General features: G+C 42.7%; 1 protein-coding gene across 1 annotated transcript in view; it reads left to right on the plus strand.

The window, feature by feature from the left end:
• Nucleotides 1-2,601: 2,601 nt before the first annotated feature.
• Nucleotides 2,602-13,566, plus strand: part of htr4 (5-hydroxytryptamine receptor 4) — a 195,408-nt gene continuing 184,443 nt past the window's right edge. Inside the window, exon 1 of the mRNA XM_085360912.1 lies at nt 2,602-2,759. The gene's annotated coding sequence lies outside the window, so the exon portion shown is untranslated. The remainder of the gene's footprint in view (nt 2,760-13,566) is intronic.

The raw sequence follows: 13,566 nt of genomic DNA on the forward strand, positions 1-13,566 counted from the left end.
GGTTCTGGGTCCGTGGGACCCAGTATTTTGAGTTTATTATGTTTTGGTGTAATTTTGCATCAGAGATTGTTTTCTTGTTCTCTTGTTGTGTTAAGGGTGATGATTATGTCTATTATTAGAGTTCCATGTTTCTGTTTATCTGGGTTTAAGATGTGGGTTTAGTTTCATATGTCATTTCCTGTCTGTCTCTTGATGTCGAGCCTGCGTGTGATGTTTTATTGTGAAGGTCTGCGTCTCATGTGAGTGTTCAGTTTTACCTTGGTCTCATCTTACTGATTGTTCCCAGCTGTGTCCACCACCTGTGTGTAATTCCCGTGTTTCTCTGTGTGTATTTAAGTCGTGTCCTCCGTCATTGTAGTTGCTGGTCCGTCTGTGTAACCACCGTGTCTCGCTCGTGTGTTCACCCTGCTGTCCATCTCCTCTGCTCGTTCTCATTCTTGTCCAGGTTTGTGCTCTGTAGTTTAGTTGTTTCCAGTCTAGTTTAGTTCGTGCTCCATTTGCTGTTTGTCCTTATTTTGTGCTCAATAAACCACCCTCACTTCTCCACTACTGCCTGCGTTTGGATCCTCCCTCCTTCATTTCCTCCACACGGCTCCTCTCACTCGCCGTGACACCCCAACTCTCTGTGAATGGTACTCATGGCCATTGATCAGTGGGTTTTGGTCAGTGGTTGTTGATCAATGGTCATGAGAATTTGCATAATTAAGATTAAGGAACTGACCTCCCAGCCCATTGTTCCTTCAGTGGGCTGGTTTCAGTCATTATGCAAATGTACTGTTTATAAGATTGGGGAAAGCTGCAGTCAGCTGAGACTGAAGAAGTCACTTGGATGAGTGACGAAACGTTTCTCCCACAAAACTACGTCCAGATGAACAGAATCAACCTTTGGAGATGTGAGAGATTTGCGACGTTTAGCTCAAATCTTGTGTAGTTAGTGTGTAGTGTAGTCAATAGTTTTGTTGTGTGTGTCAGAACAATGAGGCGACTGCTGAATGTTACAGGTGTTACAGGAGTGACACATCTCCTGTTGTCAGGCCTGTTGTTCTCCTTTATCTCATAGTGGACAGAAATTATTTTTGGAGTGGCACAAATAATTTGTGTGGCATCAGATTTGATGCAGAAGAGCTGATTGTTCTGTAAATAGTTTGAAATGTTTATTTAAAAAAAACGCCTTGGCTGCATTTCTAAGTAAACAGCCGCAAAAAACTTTGTTGTTTGCAAAACTCAGTAACTTTTTTTGCAGAAGTAACTATATAATTAATTGCCCAACATTGGTCATTATATACTGTATTTTGCAGACACAGAGTTACAGGACTCTCTCCCAGACCACAGACTCATAATACAAGTCAGAGCTTTTGTTAAAAAAGAAAGAAAGACAGAAAGTTGTGTTTTCAAAATTGGAGTTCAAGTTATTTTTACTTCCAATAGTGTTAACATACTACACGGGTCATGAACAAGATTTTTTTAAGTTTTCATTGTAAGTGGGCTAAAGCAGTTAATTAAAAGTAGTCTAACATAAATGTAAATTTATGTAATTTGATTATTTTAATAAACCATGTGACTTGGATGGATTTGATGCTGGCATGACCACAGTGCACACGTCTGCTGTTGCTCACAGTGGTCCAAGGGACCGCTCAGGGAGTTTGTGTGTTCGCTCAGATAAATGGCAAATTAGAGGGAACATTGCCGTACAGATACATTATGTTTTGTCAGTGATGTAGTAAGACATGAAAATGTTTATGAGAGGAGGCTGTACTAAGTCCTGCTGTTAAATAAAAGCCTCTGATGACCTACAAACATTTCTCAGTGTTATTCTAATTAAGGCCCATTGTAATATGTAAAATGCTGTGTCCTCAGAAAGCCCTGCTGCACTCACAGCTGCTCCACCATACAGCAGGCTGAATGCTGCCTGATGCTCAGCTCTATGAAACGTTTATCGATCGCTGTGGATGCTAATTTGCATCAAAGCGATAATAATTTTTGAAACTGTGTTTCTGCCTTTGTTTATTTTGACCCCAGAAAGAGTTTGTTTGAAGTTGGTTCACAAACACCTTTTAAAGACTGTCCACAGACACAGAATAAGAAACATTACACTCTAATATTGACAGTGATCACACATCCCACTATGACCCCTGACCCGTAAGGATCATGTTAGGTCAAGGTCAGGCTTGGTCTCTCTCTCGCCCGATCACGTCATCAGGAACGACCAAACGGATCACGTTTGTCAAGTGACGAAGGTGGGGGTGTGAGTGGGGGGCAGGCTTCCCTCGGCTGAGGCCTGAGGAGGAGGGATCAGAGCGCAGCGGGTGGAGCGGGTGGATGTTCTGAGTTCAGCTCCGGCTGCGCGCACTTCTCCAGCTTCCCCCTCGCCTCCTCCACCTGTCTGGCCCTTTCTCCGGCTCTCTGCGTCGGACGCGCATCGCCTTCTGCGCGTCCCCGCGGGTCTGCGCTCCTCGGTGCTCGTGGCTGTGAGCGCGGAGTGGAGCAGAGTGACCGTGGGGATGTGGTGACATGCTCGCGCAGGAACGGTGAGTGAAACGTCTCGCTGTGTTCTGCCGTGACCTCCGCGCGCGCACGGAGGAAGCGCGCAGGGATGACGTGTGTGAGGGAGTCGGAGCTCTTTGGCCGTGGAGCGATGTTATGCTCAGATTTCTGCGAGTTTCCGTGTGAAACGCAGACGCGATCACGCAGCGGGGATTACTCACCTGTCTGCGGATACTGATCGGTAACGGACTGTGAGTGCAGCGGAACCGGATCCTGTAAGTTAGCGCGTCTGAACTGCGTGTCCCTGATTGTTGGTTCTGAGTGTGGGTCCGTTTGGATTCGCGTGATTTGGGGAGTGTTGGGTTGATCCTGAGGTGACACATTCACCTGCTTCTACCTGCAGACTCTTCATGTTGAATGAGCAGAGGGTGTGAGGCAATTTTTAAAGGACCCCCGTGTGCAGGCAGAGTCAGACTCTTCCTTCACTCTTGTCAAACTTGGACTTGGCTGTTTTTCCTTCTGCGCACTCTGCTGTTATCGTCGTTATTGTGTAACGTTTATGGCTCTGCAGGGGATTGGCACGACTCGATCAAAGGTGCAGGTTTGGAGTGTTAGTGTCAGCTGCTGTGGCTCAGACCGGCTGATTCCCTTCCTATTCCAGTGTTCAGCCTTTTCTCCTCATGGTGATTAGACTGTGCCATTTCCAGCGAAGAGTCTTCACCTCAACAGCTCCTCTTCTTACTTTAAGCTTTGTTGGGAGGTTTTAGTCCATCAGAGGGCAGAGTGTAGACTCGCAGCAGCAGAGACCCTACCCACCTCATCCACATGTTTGCGCTCCAGCCGCTGCTCCGTCTCGCTGAGTGTTAGGTGTTTGAGCGAGTGTGCTCAAAGCATTGAGAGTCATGCTGTGGTGGTGGAAGTATGGCAGCTGATCTTTTCTGTGATATTCTGTAAGTTGTTGTGTTGTGTTAGGATGACTCGTAGAAGATTAACTTTGGCTCAAACTATACGTATATAGTGCGCTGATGATCTTAACACAATGCCGAGTGAGTAGAGCGAGTGTTGTCGGTGTCATTTCCCCGACTTGTACAGATGCTGTAACAGCTGCTGCAGTTAGTAGGAAGGACTAGTGTACGTACATTTATTTGACACTCTTACTGTACTGTCTTACTAATTTCTGTACTTTTATACTTTTACTCCTTTCATGTCAGAGTTCTTAATCCTGAAAAAAAAGAAGCTTTGAATTGTTGTCTGATTTCTAATCTCAGAGAAAAGTCGTCACATTCAGACAAACGAGAGGAGTGCAACAATCTCGGCAAAGCTGGGAATAAGACTGCAGCTACAGATCCCCAGAAATATGTCAGTGCATGAAAAATAACAGCAGACATGACATCACATGGATATGCATACATTTAAAAACAGACGTTTTTCACTGGGCCCTGCACTCAATAATTGTTTTATAATTCTTTGTCTGTTTTCACTGCCTTAAGGCACAATCAACCTACACAGGTTTCTATGGTTTCATCCTCTGCATTAAGCACATTGAGCTTGCTATTATGAAATGTGCTAAATAAATAAAATTGCCAGCAGCATTATACATTTTTCACATCACTATCGATAAATATAATGAAGTAAATTGATTACGTAAGTAAGTAAAGTAAGTAAGTTTCTGATAAATATAAAGGTTTCTTTTTACTGCTGGTTAAATGGTTTAAATCTTTATCTTCTGTCAGAAGTTGAACACGATAAAATGTAGAGCTGCATTTTAAAGAAAAATCAAAGACATAAAATAATTATTAATACAAAAAAGTCAAACTAAAATTGTTATTTTTGTGTCTCCAAATGTTTGAAATAGAGCCAAACAGGAAACACGTACTTATTTAAGAATCGTTCTCATGTAAATGAAGAAGAGCATGACACTGACACTCAAGTGTGGAGCAGCCCAAACGTTAGCGCCTGTGCTCTTTCTCTGGCTCTGTCCCAGCCGCATGATTGGTTCAGCTCGGTGCTGTTCTCTTTGTCACCGGCTGTTTGTGCTGTCTGTCAGAACATGCATGGACGAGCTCTGTCCACTTTATATCGACTATGTTTCGTGTCTCTACTGCACGATAATGAATCTGATGGGTTTTTCTCTCAGCTCTGATGTTGGTTCACAAACACTTTATGAAGGCCCTTATGGAGGATAACACACAGGCTGTTAACAAATAAACATGCACGTGTGTGGTCATCTGAACAGTCTGCACGTCTAAGTGGGAAAGTTAGTGAATGCACAACACTGTCCGCGGTGGCTGCTGAAGCTCTGTGTCTGTACTGTGAGTGTGGCTAAAGTCTAAAGAAGAGCTTTAATGTGACCCGTTTACCATCTGTGTGACCAGAATGACCAAATGCAAGAGTCCAGCAGGTTGGATCAATAACTGGATCTCTCCCTCACACACACACACACACACACACACACACACACACACACACACACACACACACACACACACACACACACACACACACACACACACACACACAGCATTTGCTGAGGATCTATAGCCGGTCGTCTCTGTGACGTGGTCGCTGTCTGCCTCCACCTGTGCTGTAGCTTCACACCTGGCAGGCTGACAGCAGAGCTCTTATGAGCCTAGCTGCATAATTAATTGGATTTAAATCATACTTTTGATCAATTACAACATTTGCATGTTGATGAGATGTATTTTCAGCCTCCTGGGCTCTGGATGCAGTGGTTACGTGTTTCATGTGTGAGACAGGAACAAACGCAGTAACTAAATCAGCTTCACTGTGAGGTGAGAAATCATAAAAGGCACACAGTTGTTAATAGTAATGATGATTTACGATGCCAATAAAAGTGACTGTAATTAACTGTGAAACCTAAACTGTGGCCCTGCGATAGGAGCTGGGGGGCTTCCTCCATATGTTGTATCGTGGCTGTGACATTCATTAACACAGCTGATGTGTTATCGCTCTGGCTGTTTATTGATATTCAAACCACTCGATGTCAGACGTCTTGTCAATTTTGCACAGTGAAAAAGAAACCTGGTAGATCTGCTCTACAGCAGATCTAAGAGCGTCCCTTACTGTGTATCGATGTACGCAGAGTAGAAGCAACAGTCATTAACAGACTTTGATTAGTCGATTCCTTAATAAGCAACTCCTTTTTATTAGAGGTGGTGATTATTGAAAGACCCAGCAGCTGTGGGAGGGGCCACCACTTTGACTCATTAAACTCATGTGGAGTTTATCATAAGCACAGCTACCCGCTGCATCCACAGTGTCGGGCTCCAGGACATGGAGTGGGTCTGTTTTCTTTCAGTTGAGTTGTTACGCTCCCTAAATTTTTGTCTCAAAGCAACACAGCACATGAGATGCCACAATGCTGCTTTAAATAATGGAAACATTGAAAATACTCCCAAAGAAAAGAGCCCGGCTAAAACAAACGAAAGATGAAGAAGATCACGAGCCCTAAACTCGACCTGGAAACCAAAGAAGAAGAAACCAGAACAGTACTGTGGGTAACTCCCTCCACCGCAGCATCAACAGAAACATGACGGTGCTGATGGAGATCATGTAGCAGGAGAGAAGGACCAAGGTGCCGTGCTTTTATACACATCCATCAAGCTTCAGCAACCAATCAGCACTTAGAACAAATCAAAGGAGAGAGATAGAGAGAGAAAGAGCAGGTTAATATGGAGGACAACAAAAATCCCAGAAGACGATGAGTGGACCAACGTCCTGAGTATGATGGAGGCCAGCTGCTGGTGGCAGAACCTCCACTCAGACCTGCAGCAGTATTAACTATTAGCATCAGATTCAGTATTACAAACATCCAGTGCAGGTTAGGGTCAGTGTTGCACTCTCTGACAAATATATTCACAATGCACAATGACATACTGGTGTATGTCATTATGCTTTAAATTTGCAAAAGAAACTAGAAGAAGTTGGACCATAAAGAGGCATTTTAAAGTCCAGTAACTGCACAATGTTTAGATGAGATGAGATTAGATTAGATTAGATTAGATGAAACTTTATTAATACCTCGGGTGGGTTCCTCCGGGAAATTCAGTTTCCAGTAGCACGGCACCGACAGAAGTTGCATGTTACAGATACAATAAGGGGAATGAGAGTAAGGATATAAGCATAAATATGCCATATAGACTTAGAGCTCTATTGTCATTGTGCAGTTTCTTGCACAGCGAAATTGGGTAGCTGAACCACAAAGGTGCTAAAGTAAGAAGAAGAGAAACCAATATACAACGAAGGCGGAAAATAAATAAATAATTAAATAAATAGAATAAAATAAAAAACAGTGTATATGTATACATATGTGAGTGGAACTATATACATGGTGTATGCGTAGGAAACATTGAAACAGACTGGGACCAAAATAATTGCACATGAGCCAAAAATATTGCACAGAACATGGTAAGACTGAGATATTGCACATAGATGATCAACAGCAGTGTCAGGGTGGATGTGTTGGGGAAGTCTTTACACACTCTTAGTTTGCATTGAGAGTACAGAATATGTCATATGGATAAATAGGATTGCACATTTGAGTGAGTATATTGCACAGTGATTATTGCACAGTTGAATATAAAAAAAATATATTTCAAATATTGCACAGTGTAAAAAAACACTACAGCTCAGTTGTTCTAGCCCTCCTTTGTCCCCCCGTTTCCCCTCCCTCTCCCCTCCAGTGAGGAGTTTAATACAATAATGCAATTCCTAGTAGATCCTACTAGTAATCCTAGTAGTAAGTCTCTACTAGTAATTACCGGCCTATTTCAAAATTGCCATTTATAAGCAAATTACTAGAAAAAATAGTAGAAAATTAATTCAGGTCCTTAAGGCAGATTACAGATTGTTGACCCTTTTCAATCTGGCTTTCAAAAGCAGAACTCCACTGAGACTGCTCTCTTAAGGGTCTATAATGATCTGTTAATCCCTTCTGATGCAGGGAATTGTTCTGTGATCATTTTGCTTGATCTCAGTCCAGCCTTTGATACCACTGACGACAAAGTCCTACTTAACAGACTGAAGGTTTTGGCTGGTATATATGGATCTGCTTTAGACTGTTTTTTCCTACTTATCAGAAAGGACCTTTTCTGTTAGGACTGACAGGTTCGCCTCTAACATTGTCCCCTTAACCTGCGGGGTTCCACAGGGCTCAGTTTTGGGTTTTTATTTTATTTTTACATGCTTCCTTTAGCTGGCATTATTCAATCTTTTAGTGACATTTCGTATCATTTCTATGCTGATGATTCAACTGCATATGTCCTCAGCCTCATCAGCTGCATAGGCTGTCCACCCTAGTCCAGTGTTTAACTCTGATTGTTTTTCAAACAGTTACCTTGTTTTAAACACAAATAAGACCGAGAACATGATTGTAGCTCCTCCTGAACTACATTCAAAAATCAGTCAGGTTCTTGCCTCTTTCTGTCCTTCTGCCAAGTCAAATATTCGAAATCTTGGAGTAATATTTGATTCTTCTCTGGGCCTTGACTCACATGTAAAATCTTTTCTCGTTCCTGTTTCTTTCATTTAAGGACATTTCTAAACTGCGACATGTGATCTCCTTAGCTGAACTGGAAAAAATTGTTCATGCATTTGTGTCATCGCCTTTAGATTATTGTAATGCCCTGTTTACCAGCTTGGACAAATCATCTCTTTCTCACCTCCAAGCTATACAAAATGCAGCGGCCAGGCTACTGACACGTTCTAGCAAGCAAGCTCACATTACTCCTATTTTATAATTTTTTTACATTGGCTAGCAACAGATTTTAGAATTTGTTTTAAATTCTTGTTTTAACACACAGAGCACTGAATGGCCAGGCCCCATATTATTTATCCAAGCTTCTTACAAAATACACTGCTGCTCGTTGTCTTCGCTCACAGACTCAGAGTTTCTTGGTTGTTCCCCGTACACAACTGAAGACGACTGAAGACAGAGCCTTTCAGTCTGTGGCACCAAGGCTGTGGAGCAGTCTACCACCACCACTATGTTTGGTTGACTGTGTGGAATCCTTTAAAGAACAGTTCTAAACTTTTCTATTTAAAAAAGCCTTCTGTTGATCAATGCGTTTTACTTTTTTTTTTTTTTTTTTTTTTACATTTTTAAAAAATTTTTTTTACATTTAACCTTTTGTGTTGTTTATGTTGTCTATTCATTACTTTTTTATTATTTATTTATTTATTTATTTTTATCCTTCGTGTACAGCACTTTGTGACTGCTGTGATGGGTCAGCCAGGGTCTCTTACACAGAATCAGAATCAGAAAGGGTTTTATTGCCAAATGTTGAGCAGGTTTACAACATTAGGAAATTGCTGCGGTGCTTCAGTGCGAACATACTGTCATAAATTACGCTTAAATAGACATGAAAAAATAAATAAATAAATAAATAAAAATAAGAATAAGAATTAAAAGTGCTAAGTAGATAGATATATACATGAGTGCAGGTGGTGATCAGTGCCAAACATGGAATGATGCAGTGAACACAGCGTAGGGTCATGTGTTAGTGGTGGGAACAGTCATACGGTTATTGTTCATGAGTCCAACAGCAGAGGGGAAGAAACTGTTCTTATGGCGAGAGGTTCTGGTGCGAATGGACCGGAGCCTCCTGCCTGAGGGGAGCAGGTCAAACAGACTGTGTCCAGGGTGAGAAGGGTCAGCTGAGATCCGAGCTGCACGCCCCAGTGTCCTGGAGGTGTACAGGTCCTGCAGAGATGGGAGTCTGCAGCCAATTACCTTCTCAGCAGAGCGCACAACATGCTGCAGTCTCTGTTTGTCCCTGATAGTGGCTCCAGCGTACCACACGGTGATGGAGGAGGTGAGGATGGACTCGATGATTGCAGTGTAGAATTGCATCATCGTCCGTGTTGGCAGGTTGAATTTCTTCTGCTGCCTCAGAAAGTACATCCTCTGCTGGGCTTTCTTGATGACGGAGGTGATGCTCCCACTTCAGGTCCTGGATGATGGTGGTACCCAGGAAGCGGAATGAGTCCACAGAGGTGATGAGGGTGTCAGTCAGGATGATGGGGGGGAGTGGTGCTGTGTGCTTCCTGAAGTCCACAATAATCTCCACTGTCTTCTGGGCATTCAGCACCAGGTTGTTGTGGCTGCACCAGGACACCAGACGTTCAACCTCCCTCCTGTAGGCAGACTCACCCCATCTGCACACGTTAAGTGCTTTTTTTGGGAGAGCCTGAGGTGGATGCTTTTTGAGTAGCATGATATAATTCTGCTTCTGTTTGGATTTACACTGTCCTTGCCGTCTTTGAATGGTGAGAAAAGAAAGTCGTAGATCTTGTTGCCATTTTTAGGGGGTGGGCGGAGACTCTGAGGGACTTGTTCCTGTCCACTTTAATGATGCCGCAGGAGCTTCAGAGCTGTCATTCCTTTGTTTGGTTCAAAAGCCTTTAAGTCCTTTTTAAATCATTGAACAGGTGTGTATGTGATTTTAAAAAGCAGCTGTTGTTGCAGATTTAACATCTTTAATTTTGACTCTTTTTCTCTTTTCTGATTTGATTCTTTAGTCTTTGTTTTTGCTTGTGTTTCAATGCTGCTGTCTTTGACTCAGATATTCTGATACTGTTGTTCAGCAGTGGTAAAGGTTTACTTGAGGGCGTGCTGCTCCGGTCATTGATGAACTAGGACTGTGAGTGCACCGAGGGTGATTTAGGATGCTCACTGGTTCCTGAGTGCTGATTGTGATTTCACAGGTGCACAGACCCTGCTGCTCATTCTCACTTAAAGTTGCGTGTACTGATTTAATGTGCACACATCAATATTAGCCTGTCCTGTTCCTGTAAAGCGTCTTTAGCTGTGAGTCAGAAACGACTGCCTGAGACACCATCGTGTTTCCTAAAGCGAGGTTTGAGAGCAGCTTCCTCCTGTCACGTACGCGGTGATGTGATCCACACTCCATTTCTGTTCTCTCAGGACAGCGAGCTGAGATTCACCCCAAAAACCAAGCAGAGCAGAGCAAAATGGATCTCAAGTGGGGGTGGAGGCTGCGTAGTGTAGGAGTCTGGAGCAACGCTGAGCAACAGAGAAGCTGGAAGTTCGGTCAAGGATGTTATCACACAGTCAGCTGCTGTTTGCTGTTTTCTTTTCAAAGCAGCGTCAATGAATTCCTGCAGGAAACGTAAAAAATTCAAACTATGTGACACAGCAGCAGCACCGGAAGCTAAAAACTGACATATTTGGTGTAAACTGAGCCGACGGTTTACTCAGAGGCTCTAAAAAAGCCAGGAGTCAAGCGCTGAGCTTCACGCTATTTATTTATCACAAACATCCGAGCCTTTCGTGAGAGATGATGTGAGTGATGAGATGGTTGTACTGTAGCCCGTTTAAATGTGTGCGAGGAGCCGCTGTTTAAACTCCTCCCTGACAACTGTTTATAACCGCCGGGTCTTACTGGCAGAAAGAGGGCAGCATCCGGGGGGCAAGAGCAGCTATTTCAGCATCTTCCTCTTCTCGTGGACAGCATAGAGGAAAACGTAGAGATGCTGCAACTAAATTTCAGAGTTGGTGCACGTAAAGATGGAAATGAAATGTAGATCTGTTTTGCTGTGAGTTATGTGTCTGTGCAAAACCCCAAAAGCTTAAACCTGCACAGGTAGCCTGATATTATATATTGTACATATATTTATTAGTTTCAGATGTAGCCATTCTTGTATTTTGCTTGTTTACATTATTGTATTTTGCACAACTCTGTTGCTTGTGAAGCTCGCACACAAGAATTTCACTCACATGTAATGTACCAATGTACCTGCACATGTGATGTGACAATAAAAGTGATTTGATTTGATTTGATGAAATCACAACCTGATGAGCACAAACATTAATCTTGAGGCTGTCACACAGCCACATGCAGAGTTTCTGTGTTAAAAGCTGAGTTTGGTCTATTGTGCAGCGCAGTGCTCTCCGGGGCTTTCTCATTTCACATTTGGCTTTGAGAGTGAGGCAGAAGCTGCTGCTGTCTAATAAATAGTTTGGAAGGGAACATGAGAAAAGAGAAGCCTGGAGCGGGGCGTGTTTACACGATGGCATGAGTGTGTGTGTGTGTGTGTGTGTGTGTGTGTGTGTGTGTGTGTGTGTGTGTGTGTGTGTGCTGGTCACAGAGGCTGGAATCGGGTCTCAGTCACAGAAACGTAAACGGTCAAATCACAGCGTGCGGCTCAGCTCACACATACGAGTTACGCTACCGGAAACATCACGGTGTACAGCAGTGATCAGCGAGGACAGTGTTTACCGTCACATTCTAAGGGCAGCATACAAACAGGATGAAGCAACGACACAACAAAGTCGAACTTAATGATAATCTGCATTTACAGATATCATATTGGTTTTTAATAATCCTGTCTTTTTGTCAGGTGGCGTTACACACAGTGACCTGAAATTGTCACATGGTCACATGATACTGTTTCCAATAGAAGCAATGGGATTAAGATCAAGAGTCTATAATCATATGCTGGTGCTGGTTTTCCACGGGAGTTCTTCCTCCCGACAGTCGCCAAATGCTGGAGTCATCTTTAATAAATAATAATAATCTTTAATAATTCCAGTTTTACCTTTTATGACATCACAGGTGACCTTTTTCATGAACTGACCCACATAAATCAAAGCAAACAGAATCAAATGGCAGGGCTGCTCAGATCAACGATTCAGATTTTATCTGCACGTTTCATGCATGTTAGCGAGGTTCGAAGAGCTTCACACATTATTCACAAGCTGATAAGACTTAAGGAGAAATCCTGAAAAAACATCAATATGTGACCATTCAAACACAAAATATCAGTGAATTAAATAAGTACGGTAAGAGCCAATAAAGAAAAAACATGTATTGCCGTTACGTATTTAAAATACAAAATATGAGTAACTTTATTCCGTTACAGTTACCGTTTAAAAAGGTGGTATTTAGAATACAGTTACTTTGTTGAAATAAATGGATTACACGGCAGTATTTTCCTGTTTCATATTGTGGCGGGTCAGGACTGTTTGGGTTTTGTTTGACAGCTATGTTCTGTTGTTCCAGGAGGCAGCGTTACAGTTGCCATGGTTACAGGGCGACGCGCTCTCTCTCTCTGCGACTGTGTGCTTCCTGGGTGAGAGAGCGCCTTTTTGTTGTTGTTGTTGTGCTAAGCTAATCCGGTCGTTAAGTGATGACGTGACAAATCCTACTAAAGTAGTCTGCGTTTAATATGGCTTTTGTGTTGTTAACATGTTTAATGTTATGTATTTTCTTCTATTTAATCTCAAAAAGCTCCTAAAACAGTCAGTGATCACTGCTGACCTCCCTCGGCTTTTATTACCGCTAATCATTTATTTAAGCTCAGTTTTTAAAACCTTAGGATGTAACTACAGCCCAGCCCATGCAGCAGTATATGAATGACTAACCTCGTATTGTGGATGGATTATCTCAGTTGTTCTCCTGGCTGAAGTTTGGTCCTTTTACAGCATCCTGCCATGCGATCACATTTGTTCCTGACCACCGAGAACACTCACGTTAACTTTTATTGAGTGGAAAAAAAGTTAGCTTGTTTATGTTATGCTAACATAGCTGTGTCGCTAGCGGTCACGTAGCGCATCATTATATACCAGCTAGCCAAACTTCAGTAACCCTACAAACGTCACTGCTGTTTAGTTTTCTGTCTTCATTTATGTTGGAAGTTATAGCAGAGCTGTATGTTTGAATTTGTTTCCAAAATCCCGCAGTCAGGACATGCTATATTGTATTTAGATAGAAGCTAGCGAGCTAACTTCCTGCTAACTTCTAACTCTGTTAAATGTCATAAATTCCGTTTTCATGGATGCCTGGATGTTAAACTCAATTGTTACACCTGGTAGAGCAGAACGCTGATAATTTTATTAAAGATGAAAGACTTTAGACAGTTTTTCAACTCTCAGTAATGCAATAGTGATCGTTTGATATATGGACCTGCAGCGGAGTTTAGGCCCAGACACGGCTAGTGACGTCAGACTTAACAACCGGATAGGCAGAATGCTACAGGCATAGCCCTAAAGAATGTAGCCTCATGGGCAGTGTAGTCCGTGCTGCAGAGAGAATGGACTGC

Source organism: Diplotaxodon limnothrissa, linkage group LG2 (genome assembly GCF_057381915.1).
Source record: "Diplotaxodon limnothrissa isolate DT_005_m linkage group LG2, D_limnothrissa_male_GT1.1, whole genome shotgun sequence".
NCBI classification, from domain to species: domain Eukaryota; kingdom Metazoa; phylum Chordata; class Actinopteri; order Cichliformes; family Cichlidae; genus Diplotaxodon; species Diplotaxodon limnothrissa.